This window comes from Lithobates pipiens, unplaced genomic scaffold (assembly GCF_037356315.1).
Source record: "Lithobates pipiens isolate NorthernLeopardFrog02 unplaced genomic scaffold, aLitPip1_a1.2 Scaffold_10, whole genome shotgun sequence".
NCBI classification, from domain to species: Eukaryota; Metazoa; Chordata; class Amphibia; order Anura; family Ranidae; genus Lithobates; species Lithobates pipiens.
This window is the reverse complement of record NW_027507686.1, coordinates 164,106,045-164,125,251: the sequence shown is the minus strand read 5'-3', so window position 1 is coordinate 164,125,251 and position 19,207 is coordinate 164,106,045. Positions and strand designations below refer to the sequence as shown.

Sequence of the window (19,207 nt, the reverse complement as noted above, 5' to 3'; positions counted from 1 at the left end):
ATTTTATGTGACAATGGCCTGCATCTGTGAGCACAGGCATTAGCGAGTCCCCACTTGGGCGCGTTAAGCCCCGCCCACATCTGTAGCATAAGTTCCATGGACAACTTTCCAGTTTCATGGTACACAAGGTGACAACCCTCCTAGAAGATAAGAATCCCCCAGTTTCATTGTACACAAGGTGACAACAACCCCCCCAAGATCTATGTTTCGTTGTATTCTGCTCACCTGTATACTAGCACATGTGAGGATCGATCTACCTGTGTATTCTCAGCTTTATAACACAATATAGACATCTGGATGTTTTTTATTACAATCATTTCATAGAGATAATCTCTCTTACTTGTAGGTGAAGCCGATGTCCAGCAGAGCACTGTCCTGTGTAGGAATGCCTAGCTCCGCCCACACAGGTAGTCGGATCGTCCTTTATAGCAGGTATCCATCAGACGGACAATGAATATTTAGTTATGTTAATGAGCTCTCTTTCTCTCTCTCTCTCTCTCTTTCTCTCTTTCTCTCGCAATCTCGGTTGCTATGACACGGGGCTCCTTGGTAACAGGGCCTGGGAATGCAGCAAAGCCTGGCCGAGTGTGACCGTGTCTGTACACAGTGATTGCCGGGATCTGATCGCGGAGGGAAGGTAGGGATCGGAGCGGTCCGGGGATGGGATGTATTCATGGGCTCCGCTGGGATGGTAGGTGGGCACTGTGAGTACCGTGCGGGGAAGTCTCTGCAGAGAAGGCTGAGTACTAATGTAATGTAATGTGTACTCCATCCATTGTAACAGAGGCAGGACTGAGAAATCTTCCTGGTCACCTACCTGGACCATGGCTGTATACATAGGTGTGCACCCCAAAGCTCAAGCATGCGTGTGTGTGCCTGTGTGTGTGTGTGTATATATAAATGTATATTGACAGTGTCAGTGGAGCAATGGATGCTGTCCGTTTTTTTTGTAGTTTTTATTTTTATTATTTTATTATTATTTATTATTTTATTTTTATTATTTTATTTTTTACAAATTTTTTTTATTGCAATTTGTTTAGGTTTGGTTTGGTAATCAGGGGTCTAAATAGGGGGAATCTGGTGTGCCCAGGCACACCTGGCACACCCTGTGTGCACACCTATGGCTGTATAGACAGATCCGGAGCTGTCACCTACCTGGACAATGGCTGTATACACAGACCCGGAGCTGTCACTTACCTGGACCATGGCTGTATACACAGACCCGGAGCTGTCACCTACCTGGACCGTGGTTGTATAGACAGACCCAGAGCTGTCACCTACCTGGACCGTGGCTGTATGGACAGACCCGGAGCTGTCACCTACCTGGATCATGGCTGTATAGACAGACCCAGAGCTGTCACCTACCTGGGCCATGGCTGTATGGACAGACCCGGAGCTGTCATCTACCTGGACCATGGCTGTATAGACAGACCCGGAGCTGTCACCTACCTGGACCATGGCTGTATAGACAGACCCGGAGCTGTCACTTACCTGGATCATGGTTGTATAGACAGACCCGGAGCTGTCACCTACCTGAACCATGGCTGTATAGACAGACCCGGAGCTGTCACCTACCTGGACCATGGCTGTATAGACAGACCCGGAGCTGTCACCTACCTGGACCATGGCTGTATAGACAGACCCGGAGCTGTCACCTACCTGGACCATGGTTGTATAGACAGACCCGGAGCTGTCACCTACCTGGACCATGGTTGTATAGACAGACCCGGAGCTGTCACCTACCTGGACCATGGTTGTATAGACAGACCCGGAGCTGTCACCTACCTGGACCATGGTTGTATAGACAGACCCGGAGCTGTCACCTACCTGGACCATGGTTGTATAGACAGACCCGGAGCTGTCACCTACCTGGACCATGGTTGTATAGACAGACCCGGAGCTGTCTGGACCGGGGTTGTATAGACAGACCCGGAGCTGTCACTTAGGTCTTAGGGGGCCCATTCACACTTTGCTGCTCTTGCACATCATGTGTTGGGCTCCAATCACACCTTTGCATTCCAGGATAGTGCGCAGAAAACACGGGGTTCTGCGTGTGCGTATCACACTTGTGGTGAATGACACCCCGAACACAGTGTGCAGACGTGTGTTGGGTCACGTGTAAAACGCACAGGGATCGCTGCCAAAAAAAGTGCAGGAGCTTCTTTGGCAAGTTTGTCATGCATAGGGCAGCATATGTGATCACAGACATCGCATGTAATTCACACCACATTGCTGTGCAGATCACATGCGATGTCTGTGCAATTCAAATTCAGCCATACAATTTGTATCGCTCGCATTGTATTAGTACGAAAGATGCAGCAGGAACCTTTTTTTCCCCGCACTGGAATCCGATCGAATAGTTGTTCACACCCATGCGATCCGATTCCTGTCCAAATTCACAGTTTGCACTGCGATCTGCAAACCGTTCTGGGGGCATTAACTTTGCGATTCGCAGAGGGCAGTGAGAACTACTAATAAAGGAGATGCGATGCAGAAACTGGAATCACGCTGGTTCCCATATCACATATGTGTGCACCCAGCCTTAGGCGATGCGATGCAGAAACTGGAATCACGCTGGTTCCCATATCACATATGTGTGCACCCAGCCTTAGGCGATGCGATGCAGAAACTGGAATCACGCTGGTTCCCATATTACATATGTGTGCACCCAGCCTTAGGCGAAGGCCATGAGATGTGGGAACCATTGTGATTCCAGTGCAGGTTCCCGCATTGCTTCTCCTTCCCTGGCAGTACACACTGCCCTCTGCGAACCGCTGCGGGTTTCAATACAGTTAATGACACCCCCAGATCGGTTTGCAGTGCAAACCGTGAATTTGGACAGGAATCAGATCGCATGGGTGTGAACAACTATACACAAATTGTACGGCTGAATTTGCATCGCACAGAAATCGCATGTGATCTGCACAGGAATGCAGGGCGAATCACATGCAATGTCTGTATCCGCAATAGCATGGCCCCCAGGCTCAGTGTACTTCAACGTTGATCTCTGGGGAAAGGACTAACACTCCCTTGTAGTGGGGATGCCCCCATGCTGTAATGGTTAAATGCTTGTGTACATCTAGCATGCTGTACCTCCAACCATTCTGGATTTGGCAGCACAGCCCTGAGATTTAAAGTCCTGATACTTGGCTCCACTAATTCGCCTGGCAGAGGCACACTAGGATGAGCTCCGCATCACTTAAGGGGGTGCTCGGGATCCCAGGCCCCATGATTGTTCCATCTATGGCAGACAGCATGTGACCCCGTCTATTGCCTGTCAGTGCATTACACACCCAGGAACCCCGCACCCTGTGTTTTGTATTCCTAAAGCTGACACTGACTGCAGCACTTTGTGTGTTATGTAATTCTGACCCTTGTACACTGTACATTGCTCACCCCTGCATTCTACCTTACAGACCCCTACACTATGTACACTATATTGTACATGGCATACTTCTCACCAAAGTGTTCATTGTCTCAACAGTTGCTGGTTGATAAGCAGTCCATGACTATTTTAATAAAGTTCTTCTTTAACTTCTTCAGATCCGCGCTATAGCCGAATGACGGCTACAGCGCGCACTTACTTTGCCAGGAGTACGTCACTAGACGCCCTCCCGTGCCCGAGCAGCCTGCACGCCCCCTGGCAGGGTGCGCACTCTGTGATTAGTGAATCAATGAGACTCGGCTGATCACAGATTGGAGTATGGGGTCAATCCTGACCCCTTACCACATGATCAGCTGTCAGCCAATGACAGGTGATCATGTGATGTAAACAGAGCCGGTAACCGGCTATTTTTTCTCCTCTCGCTGACAGTGTGAGGAGAAAAAAGAAATCTGATAACCAGCGGTGGGACATCAGTCCCGATCAAGGAGAGCTCCTGCCAGCTCATCTGTTCCCACCTGTGCCACCTGCCAGTGCCACCTACCAGTGTTCACCAGCGCCACCTACCAGTGCCCACACTGCCACCCATTAGTGCCCACAGTGCCACATATCAGTGTCCCCAATCAGTGCCTCATAAACAGTGCTGCCCATCAGTGTCAACTACCAGTGCCCATCAGTACCACCTATCAGTGCCATCTATCAGTGGTACCTATCAGTGCCCATCAGTGCCACCCATCAGTCAGGGCCCATCAGTGCCACCCATCAGTCAGGGCCCATCAGTGCTACCTCATCAGCGCCCAGCAGTACCACCTTATCTGTCCCCATCAGTGCGGCCTTTTCAGTGCCCACCAGTGCCACCTCATAAGCGCATATCAATGAAGAAGAAAAATTACCTGTTTGCAAAGTTTTATAACAAACTAAGAAACATGATTTTTTTTTTTTTCAAAATCTTCCATCTTTTTTTGTTTATTTAGTAAAAAAATAAAAACCCCAGCTGTGATTAATTACCACCAAAAGAAAGCTCTATTTGTGTGAAAAACATATATAAAATTTTAATTTGGGTACAGTGTAGTATGACTGGGCAATTCTTGTCATTCAAAATGTATCAGCGTTGAAAGCTGAAAATTGGTCTGGCCAGCAGGGGGGTTTAAGTGCCCAGTATGCAAGTGGGTAGCCTGTATGTAATTCCTTCTTCTGGGTTGGGGTGTGCACGCATGCCGCCGGAGACCTGCTCCTGCTCTAGTTGGACACAGCGGGAGCCAATCACCAGGTCCAGCAGACGCGATGTCTACCGGGAACCCAGCAATCGTTCGTAGAGAGGCAGAACAGCAGTCTGCCTATGTAAATAAGGAAGATCGTCGTTCTGCTAGTAAGAAAGATAGAGATCTTGTGTTTCTGCTAAGCACGAACACGGATCTCTTTCTTCAGTTAAGCCATCCCCACACAGTTAGAAAACACTCCCTAATAACACACTTAACCCTTTGATCACCCCTGATGTTAACCCCTTCCCTGCCAGTGTCATTTATACAATGGCAGTGCATTTTTTATTAGCACTGATCATGTATTGGTGTCACTGGTCCCTAAAAAGTGTCACTTAGTGTCAGATTTATCCGCTGCAATGTCGCAGCCCCACTACAAATCGCTGATCGCGCCTATTACTATTAAAAACAATAAAAAAAATCCATAAATCTATCCCATGGTTTGTACACGCTATAACTTTTGCGCAAAATCAATCAATATACGCTTACTGGGATTTTTTTTTTTTTACCAAGATATGTAGCAAAATACATATTGGCCTAAATTAATGAAGAAATTCAATTTTTAAAATTTTTTTATTGGATGTGTTTTATAGCAGAAAGTATAAAATATCTTTTTTTTTTTTTTTAAATTGCCACTTTTTTTTTTTGTTTATAGCGCAAAAAAAAAAAAACGCAGATGTGATCAAATACCACCAAAAGAAAGCTCTATTTGTTGGTAAAAAGGACATCATTTGTTTACATTGTCGCACAACTGCGCAATTGTCAGTTAACACAACACAGTGCTGTATCACAAAAGATGACCTGGTCTGGAAGGGGGTAAAACCTTCCGGGGCTGAAGTGGTTAAGGTAAACTCAGACAAAAGTGTTAGCTCTCTGTCTAGTTTCTTTTTTTTTTATTCTGTATTTTATTTTATTTTAAGCAATTTTATACAAACAAATATAATTCAATTGCATGCACATCATAAAGTACAGCATAAAACTGTTTGATTCTATTTTAAGTAGATATACAAAATCTTTAAATTCACAAATCTTATTTTATATATTTCTAATGAACTCTGTCTATTTTCAGTGTGTCCAAAACCAAATATAATGGAAAATTTTTTTTGAATGATTGTGCTGAGGCTTATATAGGCCCATACACACAATCAGACTTTTTGACAACAAACATGCAAATTAGCTGTTTTGGAGCAAAAATGTTGCTCCAAAACAGCTAATTTGCATGTTTGTTGTCAAAAAGTTTTCATCAGACTTTTGTTGGCTGTGCGAATGGACAAACTTTCTGGCAACGAAAGTCAGATTGAGCAAAGTCTGATCGTGTGTACAGAAAACCGTAGGACTTTTGTACAAAGTACAAACGGGCATGCTCAGAACCAATGCCAAAGATCAGATAACAATACAGAAGTTGACCAAAGAGCAGAAAAACCACATGATTTGGTGAAAGTTGGCTGAAAAAGTCCTGCTGTGTGTATGCAATACAAGTTCATGGCTGACGCCCTTTGTACAAAAATCCAAGGGAAAGTTTGTACAAAGTCCTATCGTGTGTATGAGGCTTATGTGTCTGTAGGACTCTTGCTTGTTGCAGAATATTTAAACCATTAACCACGTGTGCTGGAGGTCACTATCTCCCTGAAGTGTCCATCATTCTCAAATTCTATATTTGGGAGGTACCCTAAGCTCCGGTGGACTGTAAGGTTATGGGCTCTGCACTGGACTCAGCGATGTCAAGGGACCTTCAAGAGCCAGAGCATGGGGAAGGAGGGGGAAGGGGGAACTGGTTTTACAGCCTGGTGGGAGCCTGTAGAATTGATTTTCCTGGAGCTCCTAGATTATGAATGAGCATTTAACCCTTGACAGTCCCACTGCAAGGGAGGATTATTTCCTTTCCCTGAGTTCAGCTTTAAGACAAGTGCACTTATCCATTTTGCCTATTTGCTCTGAACTAAAAATCCTGGTTACACCTGCACATTATAGCCCATAAACAGCCCCATGGTCAGAGGTGAAGTCCACCAGTTTATGGGGATGTAATGCACAGGCACAGCCAAGATGTGAACAGTCACTGAAGGCCGTGGCTGTTCCTTCTACTTAAAGTGGACCATTCACTATTAGATTTTCTGGAGAATGTTCGCATGAAGACCATTCATGACAACATTCAACAATATACCATCAGTGACTATACAAATTTCCTATGAAAGTCCTGAATCAATTGTCCAGCGTGTTGCGAGATTTAACATTCGGTTAGGAGATGCATGGAAGTGATTGTGACCAATAACAAGTACACAGATGAGTTTGTACTTTACTGGCTGCATGCTTGTTCCAGGTTATCAGAAAACATAGAGCAGATTATCTCAACTTTTTAACCCCAGAGGAAACCTTGATATCATTTTCAGGTCTCAGGGAGCTCTTGCTGAAATTCAATTTTTGGGGGTCAGTGGGAAAATGTCCCTTAATCTGGCCATACACTGTTTGTTATTTTTTGTTCAGCCAGTGGGTTAAACTAAAAAAAAAAAAAAAAACAGTCAAATTATTCCATCTACACAAATGAGGTCCCCCTACCAGGACATTGTATTCTGACAGCTGGAGCAGACGATTGGCTGCAGCCACTGATTGAGGAAAATTATCCGAACAGTCAACTTCTGTTGGACAGGGATGACTACACACTGATCCAAATTTAGCCGATCCCTGCTGAGCCTCCTGAATTTCAATTATTGTATGGTCAGCTTTACATTGGTGATTAGTGGGAAGAATGCCCCCCCCCCCCCCATACATTAGTAATAAGAATGCCATAAACAACTAGAAAGGTAATTGGTGTTATTCTGCTGACGCTGACTGGTGTTTGACCCAGAACTATGCAGGCACCATCAGTTGGGAGGTCAACCTGCCACTGCTCAAGGAATCCCTAGCAACCTCTAGAAGAACCCTTGGGTTCCCTGGAAGCCTGCTTGAGAATAATTAGCATTGAGGTTAGAGACAGCCAGGCATTAGCAGCCCGTGTATTTTCTTTCAGCAGCAGTGGGAGTGAGTTGGGAACATGTCACTTTTCTTGGACACCTGATGAGGATGAAGGAACAAGGGCTTTATTGATCCAAACTACACAGGCCCTGCTTGCTTGCTTTCTTTTAATTTACGCTTTTAATCTAGTATATGACCTTCCTATACCCCGTGTGTAGTGTATCAGTGGACACATATTCTGATGATGATTCATGTGGTTGTCTCTGGCAGGCTATGGAGTGTGGGGGTCCAATCTTCTATCATGGAGACAATAATCTATACAGACTGTGAATGTATATGATTAAGTTCAGATATGATATCATCCACATGTTCTCCTGAAGAAGACAGATTGTTCGAAACACGTTGAGCGTTTTTGCATGTGGATTCTGTTATTAAATCTAGTATAGTATAATTAAAGGCTTAATTTTTTTTAGTTTTGGATAGAGTGGAGAAGGATTAGAACCATGGATTAGTGTTGATGGATTCGATGGAGATTCACCCTATTTGTCCAGTTTACCATTATCATTGAAAGTGAAAGTAAAAAAAAAAAAAATCACAAATTTTTGGTTGTCCCAGAAAAGTAATAGAGGGGAAATCTTCTAATGAAGACACTAGTTCTGGTGACCTGGAGGTCCCCAAGGGATTCCCCTTGGGGGAATTGAACAGCAATTTTCAAGTCTTGCACAGATTCTCAATTGAATTTAGGTCTGGACTCTGACTGGGCCATTCTAACACATGAATGCGCTCTGATCGAAACCATTCCATTGAAGTTGTATGTTTAGGGTTGTTGCCCTGCTGGAAAGTGAACCTCCACCTCTTCTCAAGTCTTTTGCAGACTCTAACAGGCTTTCTTCTAAGATTGCCCTGTATTTTGCTCCATTCATTTTCCCATCAACTTGAACCAGCGTCCCTGCTGAAGAAAAGCATCCCCACAACATGATGCTGCCACCAACATGTTTTACAGTGTGTTCAGGGTGATGTGCACTGTTAGTCTTCTACCACACCTTCTTCCACATGTTTGCTGTGTCCCCCACATGGCTTCTCGCAAACTGCAAACAGGACTTCTTATGGCTTTCTTTCAACAATGACTTTCTTCTTACCACTCTTCCATAAAGGCCAGATTTGTGGAGTGCACAACTAAAGCCTCATACACACGATAGGACTTTGTACAAACTTTCCCTTGGATTTTTGTACAAAGGGCGTCGGCCCTGAACTTGTGTTGCATACACACAGCAGGACTTTTTCAGCCAACTTTCACCAAATCACGTGGTTTTTCTGCTCTTTACTGCCACCTTTGGTCAACTTCTGTATTGTTGTCTGATCTTTTGCATTGGTTCTGAGCATGCCTGTTTGTACTTTGTACAAAAGTCCTATGGTTTTCTGTACACACGATCAGACTTTGCTTCATCGGACTTTTGTTGCCAGAAAGTTTGTCCGTTCGCACAGCCAACAAAAGTCCGATGAAAACCAAAAAAGTTTGTCTGATGGAGCGTACACACGGTCGGATGTTGCTCCAAAACAGCTAATTTGCATGTTTGTTGTCAAAAAGTCTGATCGTGTGTATGGGCCTTAATAGTTGTCCTGTGTACAGATTCTCCCACCTAAGCTGTGGAGCTCCGCAAATCCACCAGAGTTACCATGGGCCTCTTGGCTGCTTCTCTGATTAATGCTCTCCTTGCCCGGCCTGTCAGTTTAGGTGGACGGCCATGTCTTGGTAGGTTTGCAGTTGTGCCATATTCTTTCCATTTTCGGATGATGGATTGAACAGTGTTCCGTGAGATGTTCAAAGTTTGGGATATTTTTTTAGAACTTAACCCTGCTTTAAACTTCTCCACAACTTTATCACTGACATGCCTAGTGTGTTCCTTGGCCTTCATGATGTTGTTTGTTCACTAAGGTTTTCTAACAAACCTCTAAGGGCTTCAGTGAACAGCTGTATTTATACTGAGATTAAATTACACACAAGTGTACTCTTATTTACTAATTAAGTGACTTCTGAAGGCAATTGGTTGCACTAGATTTTAGTTAGGGGTATCAGAGTAAAGGGTGCTGAATACAAATGCACTCCACACTTTTCATATATTTATTTGTAAAACATTTTGAAAACCATTTATCATTTTGATTCAACTTTACAATTTTGTGTCACTTTGTGTTGGTCTATTACATAAAATCCCAATAAAATACATTTAAGTTTTGGGCTGTAACATGACAAAATGTGGAAAATTTCAAGGGGTGTGAATACTTTTTCTAGGCAGTGGTGAGTTGCTGCACTTCTTTGACACTCAGTGGCTTCCTTGTTAAAGCGGAGGTCCACCCTAAAGTGGACCTTCCGCTCATTGGAATCCTCCCCCCCTCCGGCGCCACAATTGGCACCTTTCAGGGGGGAGGGGGTGCAGGTACCTGTACAGTACAGGTATCTGCACCCACTTCCTGGATAGCTCTCTGCAGAAAGGGGCGTAGATTACGCCCCTTTCCGAAAGTCCCCCGCTGCCTGCTGGGAAACACACAGATCCCAGAGGCAGCGGGTCCATCCTCATTGCGCAGCGCGACTCGCGCATGCGCAGTAGGGAACCGGGAAATGAAGCCGAAAGGCTCCACTTCCTGATTCCCATACCTAAGATGGCAGCGGCAGCACCCAAGAGGCGATCGAGAGATCGGCTTCGGGTGCCGACATCGCGGGCGCGCTGGACAGGTAAGTGTCACTATTTTAAAAGTCAGCAGCTGCAGTATTTGTAGCTGCTGGCTTTAAAAAAAAAAAAAAACGCGCACTCCCGGCGGACTCCCGCTTAAATTCTGCTGATGTCATGCTATCATGGCCAAATATAAACAATGCAAGGTTCAGAGAAGACTACTGTGTGCCTTCATTATCATCACTGAATGTGGTAATGTCAAAAGGCACTCCTCACAAGATCAGAGAGGAGATGCAGCAGTTTTGCCCTGGAGTTAGCTCCCCATTCTCAGATGCTGGCACCTAAAGGGGTTGTAAACCCTAGTTTTTTTTTTAAATAACAAACATATCATACTTGCCTCCACTGTGCAGTTCATTTTGCACAGAGTGGCACTGATCATTGTTTTCTTGGGTCACCCAATGGCACTCACTGCTCCTAGTGTATATAAAGTGAGAAAAAACCGCGCTATCCACAAACAACAAATAAATAATAGCTGCCAGCACCGCAGACTTACTGCAACAAACAAAATGGTGAAATAATAAAAAAGGTGCAGCGCTTAGATTATGACAATATCTATATAATCTTTTACCAGTGTAAATAATATAATCAACTTTAATAGTGAAAAAAACTCTGCATAAATTAACACTATTAATGATTCTATGTTTTAGACAACACTATATCCAAATATACAAAAAAAACTTATATATGTATATCCACCAAGTTGAACGTGTTAAGAGTCCATAAGTGAAACAATATGGTGACAAAGTGCAATATCTTGAGAAGTTATAGTGACTTCAGTGAATACTTAGCAGAAATCCACCACCACTTGAGAGGAGGCTTACCAGATGTAATGGACCCAGTTAGGTATATACCTAGTGAGTCACACGAGTTTATTGATGTAAATCCACATGAAAAAACAGCTGGCAAAACTTGTAACTTCTCATGGGTACCAGAGTACACAGAGAGATGACCCAAAAATAGATGAAATGGATATCCACCTTTTGGGGTGACTGAGGACAGAGATTCTTCCACGTATATTATAGGCCAAAAAGAAGAAAATGCAGCCTCATAGTGAAACACTATATCCAAATATACAAAAAAAAATAATCCAAATATCCCAAAAAAGTTTAAAACTTTTATTAACATTAAAAGCGTAAATGGGTACTCACATATTACAGGCAAATACAAGCATGGAAATAAAATCTGGCAACGCAGTGGCATCAACAAGCCCTTCCCTCGTTGATGCCACTGCGTTGCCAGATTTTATTTCCATGCTTGTATTTGCCTGTAATATGTGAGTACCCATTTATGCTTTTAAATGAAGGACGTTTGCTCCTTTTGACTGGAAGGAGAGTAGATTTACCCCCTGAAATTTTTTGGACGAATTAGTCTAATTCTTCTCCAAACAAACGTTCCCCTTTAAACGGGAACCCAATCAAATGCTTCTTGCATGACAGCTCAGCTGCCCAATTCTTTAGCCATAGGGCCCTTTGCACTTTTATTACTTATTAATACTTATTACTTATTTACTTATTTATTAATATTTATTACTTATTTACTTTTATTCACACAAGAAACAGCCGCATCAACAGATGGGACCCCCCACTTCTTGGTGAAACTTTCCTCCAGAGGATAATGCATAGAGGAGGAGCAAACAGTTTATCGGGATGTCCCCAATCCTCATACAACAATTCATCCATTAAGGGATGAATTGGGAAGGAATAGGCAGTCTGTGGGACTTTCCTGACTCCCAGGGAAGAAACAGAGGACGTAGCGACTTCAGCAGCAGGCATTCTGAATGTGGTACGCACCAATTCAGTATAATACCGCACCTGTTTTCTGAGCGACTGGGAAGAGGGGACTCTCTCCTCTTCCTCTGAATCATCCGACTGCTCCTGATCCCTGTCCCAAGACAGGGATCTCTCCTCATTTTCAGAAGAATCATCTGAGAGAGGAATCTCAGCAGAGGGAGGGGATCTACCCCTTTTCCTGCTATCTTTCAGGGAAGCAGAAATAAAATTCATTATTCTCCCTTCAAAACCCTCCAATGTAGCCCTAAGGGAGTCCTCAGTGACATAAACCGGGGCTGGGACATTAGGAGAGGCTGCAAAACTTGACAGGGGCACTGACTCGTCCTGTGAGGCTGGCTCCAGTCTTGCAGGGGGGATGGTAACTTACAGGCACTTTTAGAACCCCTGGACCTAGGCGGTGATTTACCAGTGCTCTTGTTACCTCCCCCCTGAGACCCTCTTACGAGGAGACATAGTCCTAAGCTACAAAGCAGAGGTACTAGTACAAAGTGCAATCACTGTTGTGCTTAAAGTCTCACAATAAATATATATGCTTAAACTGCATAACCTGATGCTGAGTAGGTGTCTAAGGGTTGCCTGGATCCAATCTCCTGGGATGCTTACTGCCCACAGCTCCTGTGTCTCCACTTACAGCCCCCTGACGCTCTGTTTTTTTTTAAAACTGCCGCCTGGCGCCTGCGCAGTACAGCGCCGTGCACACTGACGTGCACGGCTCACAACCACACTCCCCCCTCCTCCATTAGGCTGGGAGCGTGCCCGGCGCGCGTGCACGAGGACCGCGGAATCCAGGGGGGAAAGGGAAACTCCATCGGAGCTGCGTGGGACCCCCAGACTACGTGGGACCCCTGTATTACCTCTATTGTGGCAGGGACTGCAGTGGAGACGTGAGACCTCTGGAGAACCAGGCTTCACTGAGCGTGTGTACTGAAAGGCATGTAAGTATGCATCAGGCTGCTGTTACTCCCTCTAGTGGTGGAAACCAAGTAAGACATACAACTACTCAAAATGAAGAAATCCATCATATTATTATATATATGTAGGATTAACTTCCCTTACCTGTCCTCGCCGCAGGAATTGCTGAAACAGACAAATTCCAGCCTTCACCCATCACGGTGGGCAGTGTTAGCCAACCTTCAGGTTTATTTGGGGCTCTTTCTCAGAAGAGCCTCCTACCTGGACCATGTAAAAGACTCTGGCAGAAACTTTTGTGCGCTCTGTGTAAACAGTACACCAAGTCTGGTTTTCCCAGAGCCCAGTCTTCCAATAGGAGAGGACTTACAGGCCAAACCTCGTTTCTTCGGCTGACGAGGCCCGGGTACCATATCATCTTGGGAGTCAAATATCGGCCCGAGATATGGATCCGGTTTGTTGTAGACCTTAGGCCCCCGCAGGGACCTGCACAGAGCTTTCTTCATAGCACATGTTTTACGTGATCAACCACCATAGACACTGGCGAAAAAACTGAGGTGCCTCCCATATGGGAGGGGTTATATAGGGGAGGAATTCTGCTTAATTGGGGTTAACCAGTGTCCAATCACCAGAGGTGCCTATATAACCCACTATGTAATGAAGCTCCTGTGTCCTGTGATGTATGATCAAGAAACAGAGTTTTTTTTTTTTTTTTTTTTAAAGTCAGCTACAAATACTGCAGCTGCTGACTTATAAAATATGGACACTTACTTGTCCAGGGCACCCTCTATTTCCTCACCTGAAGCTGATCTGTCCCTTGGGTCTCTGGTGGAGGCGTCACCATTTTCAGTAAGTGAATCAGGGAACCTGGTTCCCTACTGCGCATGTGCGAGTCACACTGCACATTCTCACTGGTCCCTGCCATCTTCTGGGACCTGTGTGTCTCCCAGAAGACAGCGAGGGGGGGGGGGGCGGAGGAGGGGCTGGACATGGCATAGATTGCCGTGGACCCTGCGGTGATCTTTGCCCCGAAGAAAGAGCAAATACCTGGATTAGACAAGTATCTGCTGCCCCTTTCCCCTGAAAGGTGCCAAATGTGACACCGGGGGGGGGGGGGATCTGAAAAGCAGAAGTTAAATTTTTCAGTGGAATGCCGCTTTAAGGGAAGGTGACCCCCTGACATGGCACATTTGGCATGTCATTTTGTTTTTGGGGGGGGGGGGAGCGGAAACCCTCTTTATAGAGGGTTCCAGCTCCCACTTCCTGCCGGGGCACCGCCACGCTGAAAGTAAGTTCATCTCTCCCCCCTCCCTCTTGGCAATCATCTGGGACATGTCACAGGTCCCAGATGATTGCCCGGCCAGTCACAGCGTACAGTGCGGCTCGCGAATGCGCAGTACGTGCCCGGCTGTGAAAATGCTGGCACCGCAGAGAGGAGGGGGAGACGAGCGGTGCTTCATTCCCCCGCATCGCTGGACCCTGTGACAGGTAAGTGCCCCATTATTAAAAGTCAGCAGCTGCAGTATTTGTAGCAGCTGACTTTACTTTTTTTTTGTTGGAACTCCACTTTAAGGTGAAAAAACACAAGGGTTTACAACCCAGTTAACTCCTTTTCCAACAACTAACTAGGTTCCTGGATGTGCTCAGGGAAGATTCTCAGCTTCTCTCTGTCAGCAGCGCAGAGAGGCCACATCTAATGAGGCAGAGGTAGCTGAGCAAGTGACCTGCAGCCAAGTGGGAGGCCCTCCACTGCCAGAATTAGTGTGTAGGCAGCCAGGCTAGCGTCTAAAGCTACATGTACACTGGAACCTCACTTGGCGTGACAGCAGAAAAACGCTAAATGCAGCACAAATGTCGTACCACGTGTAGCCACATTTAGCTCTTGGATGTTTATTCATTGGCCAGAGTACTTGCCCTGGAAATTGATAAATGTCCAAGTGCTTTTTTGGCCAAACTTATTCTTTGCATTCAAGAGGGACATTTAACTGCCCCCAAAACCACCAAAAGCTCCTAAACTAAAATGAAACTTTAGGAGCAGCAGTATACATGAGGCCTTATAGCAACAAGGTCTCCTGAAGACCCAGCTAGTGTGGGGAACAAAACCTCAATTGTTACCAGAGTGCTCTGGTTCCAGTTGGGTGGCCCTGTGCCCCCAGGACAATTGTAATTATCTGTGTTCTAAACTGTTTTACCGAACTAGTGATTCTCAGCTTGACTCTCTGTGGTTATAGAGTCTTATTGACACTATGCTATGCATCCTCTTTACCCTCGCTGAGACATAGAGGCATTGCTTTGAGGAATCCATGTTTGTGCAGCTTTATAATCGGTTTTGTTTTGTTCTGCAGTGTTTGCATGTTCTTTGCCATTCTGGCCCTGTTTTTCCTTATGCTAACGTTACACCTGTTTAGTAAACTGCATGTCACAGGTATTCGCTGTCTGATTTGATCAATTACTTATTCTGTTAAATTATCTTGATGAGCAGGCTGGCGCAAGATAGGTGGAAGGGGCACTTCTAGCAGCCATACCTACTGCAATCATAATTGCTGTATAGGTAAATAATAGTTCATGATAGGACTTTCTATTGAGGGGTGTCCATAAAATATTCACTGAGAAGAAAACGAGCAAGAGCTATACTGCTGTATGATGTCAGTGTGAGAGAGTCATGCTGAAATCAGGTAGCAGAGGGCTGCATATTACAGCACTGAAAAAGTATGGGTAAAGCCATTTTTTTTAAATGTTGTAGTATGGAATGGCTAGAAGTAGGGTTGCCACCTGTCCTGGATTCACCCGGACAGTCCAGGTTTTGAATCATGTATCCAGGTTTCAGTCCGCCTGAAACCAGGACACAATATTCAGATTGGCTGTTGCTCCCCAAGTAAATGAGATAGTCACACACAAATCTGTTGCTGTATAGGAGCTGTGGGTGGCTGTCTGGGGGAAGGTTCCACATCAGTGAAGGGCGGGGCAATGTTGTCAGCAAGAGCAATTTGGCTACACCCACTGTTCACCACGGCGAGATATGAGCGTCATACTACTCTCCTTGGGTCACCCAAAGGCTTCCCAGGTTTTTTATAATTCTAAAATGTTTACTATGAAAAAAAATTGACTTGTGCCCACTAAAGTGTTCGGGTTTGACTTGAAGAAAAGGTGGTTAACCCTACTGTAGCTAGAAGCCGTGTCTGTGGGAAATTTGTCTTCACTTGCTGTCTCAGAGACAAGAAAATGAGAGGAAATCTCTATAAAGTAAAGAAAGTCCTCTCTTAGATAGTTTTCACCAGAACAAATCCTCATTGGAAGAGTTCCTCCCTTTTCTTGTTCTGGTGCCAATTTGGGATTTTTACCGGTCTCTAGGATTAATAGAAAAGGGGATCTTCCCAGCAAGGAACACACATAGCAGTAAAAACCTCTTAGCCCTTGTACACATGGTCGGACATTCTGACGGAAAATGTCCGATCGGACCGTGTTGTCGGATAATCCGACTGTGTGTGGGCTCCATCAGACTGTTTCCGTCGGAATATCCGACGGACAACGTTTTAGAGCTGGGCTATAAAACTTTCCGACAACATGATCCGATCGAACTTTGTCCGATTGTGTGTAGAGAATTCTGATCAGACAAAGTGCCACGCATGCTCAGATCAAATTCCTAGACCAAAGCTATTGGCTACTAGCCTGAACGTAGTCCCGTCGTAATGAAATAACGTCGTCACGTTACGTACGATCGGATTTTCCGACAACTTTGTCCGACCGTGTGTATGCAACACAAGTTTCGGACAAAATCCGTCTGACAAAATCCGACGGATTTTGTTGTCGGAATGTCCGACCGTGTGCACAAGGGCTAACACCTTGGCAAAAAATTTCAGATCGACTCCTATCAGAGAAATAGGCCTGTAGTTTGTTCAAAGAGTTGGGACTTTGTCCAGTTTTGGAATAAGGGATATATGGGCTTCAAGTGTTTGTGGAGGAATTACAGCTTTCTGAATAAGGAATTAAACACTTTAGTTAAAAAGGAAGTAAGGAGGGGGCCAAATAATTTGTAGAATTTAGGAGTAAAGCCGTTAGGCCCTGGACTCTTGCCAGAAGGGGTGGCAGCTACGGCTCTTGCAACACAAGTTTCGGACAAAATCCGTCGGATAAAATTTGACAGATTTTGTTGTCGAAATGTCCAACCGTGTGTACATGGGCTAAGACAGGCCATATATGGGTCAAATTTCGAAAGAATTTTCTTTTTTCGAAAATCTTATCTAAGAATTTTCGTTCCATTTTGGCACTATTAGTGGGCTGCAGCAACAGCCGATTTTCATGCGGCCATTGAATTTGAGTAATCGTGCCTGTTGGAAATTTTTGGAAAAACAAACGATTTTCTAATCAATGGTGGGAGAATCGTGTGAGAAATGTAAAACACCTGAAGCTTAAAAACACATGTAAAATTCTTGGAATACGCTTCTAAAACGCTTATAATACGCTTGAAAAATTCTCAAATAAAACCACATGAACGTCACTCTGTTCAGGTGTGAACTGGGTCACAGAGCCCATATTTAAAAAAATGACAAAATCTACGCTTGCAGTGAGGATGGCTTTAGTTGCAGCATGCCTGAATTTTTCAGTAATGCACTACAACCCATCTGAAGGCAGCATTACAGCCTGAGCTAGGCACATAGAAGACAATTGTAACTGGCATTGATGCCCTGACATAGACCTTAATTTTGAAGTGCAATGGCAACATCTTTATTGCAGTTAATTGTACATAATGCCAACACTACCCAATTGTCTTGTGAGAAGATCTTACCAGACCCAGTGAAACGACAGCAGGGATCCCTCCGGCTGGACGATCGCTCACTCTGGGTTCCCCGGGGACAATTCTGGTCAGTAGTGTATCATGTCTGTACCCCGGCTCAGTCTTTCTCTCTCTGGTGGCGGTGGGCAGCGTGACTCTCTCTGGTGGTGCTGGGTAGTGTGTCTCTCTCTCTCTGGTGGTGCTGGGTAGTGTGGCTTTCTTTCTGGTGGCGCTGGGTAGTGTGGCTCTCTCTCTGGTGGCGCTGGGTAGTGTGGCTTTCTCTCTGGTGGCTCTGGAGCCTGGCTCTCTCTCTGGTGGTAATAGGCAGCGTGGCTCTCTCTCTCTGTTGACACTGGGTAGCGTGGCTCTCTCTGGTGGCGCTGGTTAGCGTGGCTCTCTCTCTCTCTGGTGGCGCTGGGTAGTGTGGCTTTCTCTCAGGTGTCACTGGGTAGTGTGGCTCTCTCTGGTGGCGCTGGGCAGCATGGCTCTCTCTCTGGTGGCGCTGGGCAACGTGGCTCTCTCTCTGGCTTCAGCCCATTACACACCTCTTTCTTTGTCCTGTAGCGCTCTCCCTCAGATTTTTTCCAGGCTGCAGTCTCTCAATCTCTCTCTTGATTGAGCTGTAGCCTCCTTCCTGTGCAAAATGGAGGCCACCAGTCTTCGGGACTACATGTCCCATGATGCTCTCCTCTCCTAGTCTCCTTTGATTGGCCCTCAGTTATGGCCAATGGGGAAGGAACGGAGCGGGGAGGAAGCTGGCAGAGTCGCCGTCTCTTCTCCCTGACAGGAAAAAGGGGGGACAAGCGGGGTAAACCTCTGACAACCCGCAGCTCGCCTTTCTCTTGACACAGCACAGCCGAGCTCTCTACTGGACTGAGCAGGGAAAAGAGCCCACAGTCACACTACACTGATGGGGGGGCCTGACAGCACCTTGGTGGTGTCACCCCTGCTGACTGCTTGCACACCTATAGTGATGCCACTGTGCTGAATGAGCTGATCCGATCCCTGATTCCAGGGGGAGGCACTTGACCCCACTTGCCCCTACCTGCAGACACCCAAGCATGCTGCCCTCGCACCTCTCCTGCAGCTGCCGCGCCCCCACTCATCTCCTCCCCCACCTTGTCTAGGCAGTCTGCGGCAGAGAGGAGGACAGAACACCTCTGCCAGATCCTGCGCTTCTCCATGCAGCTGCGGAGAGGTTTGTGTCTGCCTCCCCACTCTCAACAGTCAGCAGCACAGATGGGGATACAGATCATACTTACATGCTCTGTGCAGCGGTTTTGCAGCCCCCCGATCCTCCTCTTCTAAGTTCCCCCGTCATCGCTCCTGGCCCTTCCCTCCTGTAAAGTGCCCCCAGAGCAAGCAGCTTGCCATGGGGGCACCTAAGCAGGCAGCCTCCCGAGCTGCTGCTCTGT

At 45.8% G+C, this 19,207-nt stretch overlaps 1 protein-coding gene across 5 annotated transcripts in view; it reads left to right on the top strand.

The window, feature by feature from the left end:
• The first annotated feature begins 505 nt into the window (after positions 1-505).
• LRRC56 (leucine rich repeat containing 56) overlaps positions 506-19,207 on the top strand; it is a 133,010-nt gene continuing 114,308 nt past the window's right edge. For 4 of the 5 annotated variants that reach the window (XM_077459071.1, XM_077459062.1, XM_077459054.1 and 1 more), the window contains exon 1: positions 506-637. The gene's annotated coding sequence lies outside the window, so the exon portion shown is untranslated. The remainder of the gene's footprint in view (positions 638-19,207) is intronic. The other variant, XM_077459045.1, reaches the window with a different exon arrangement.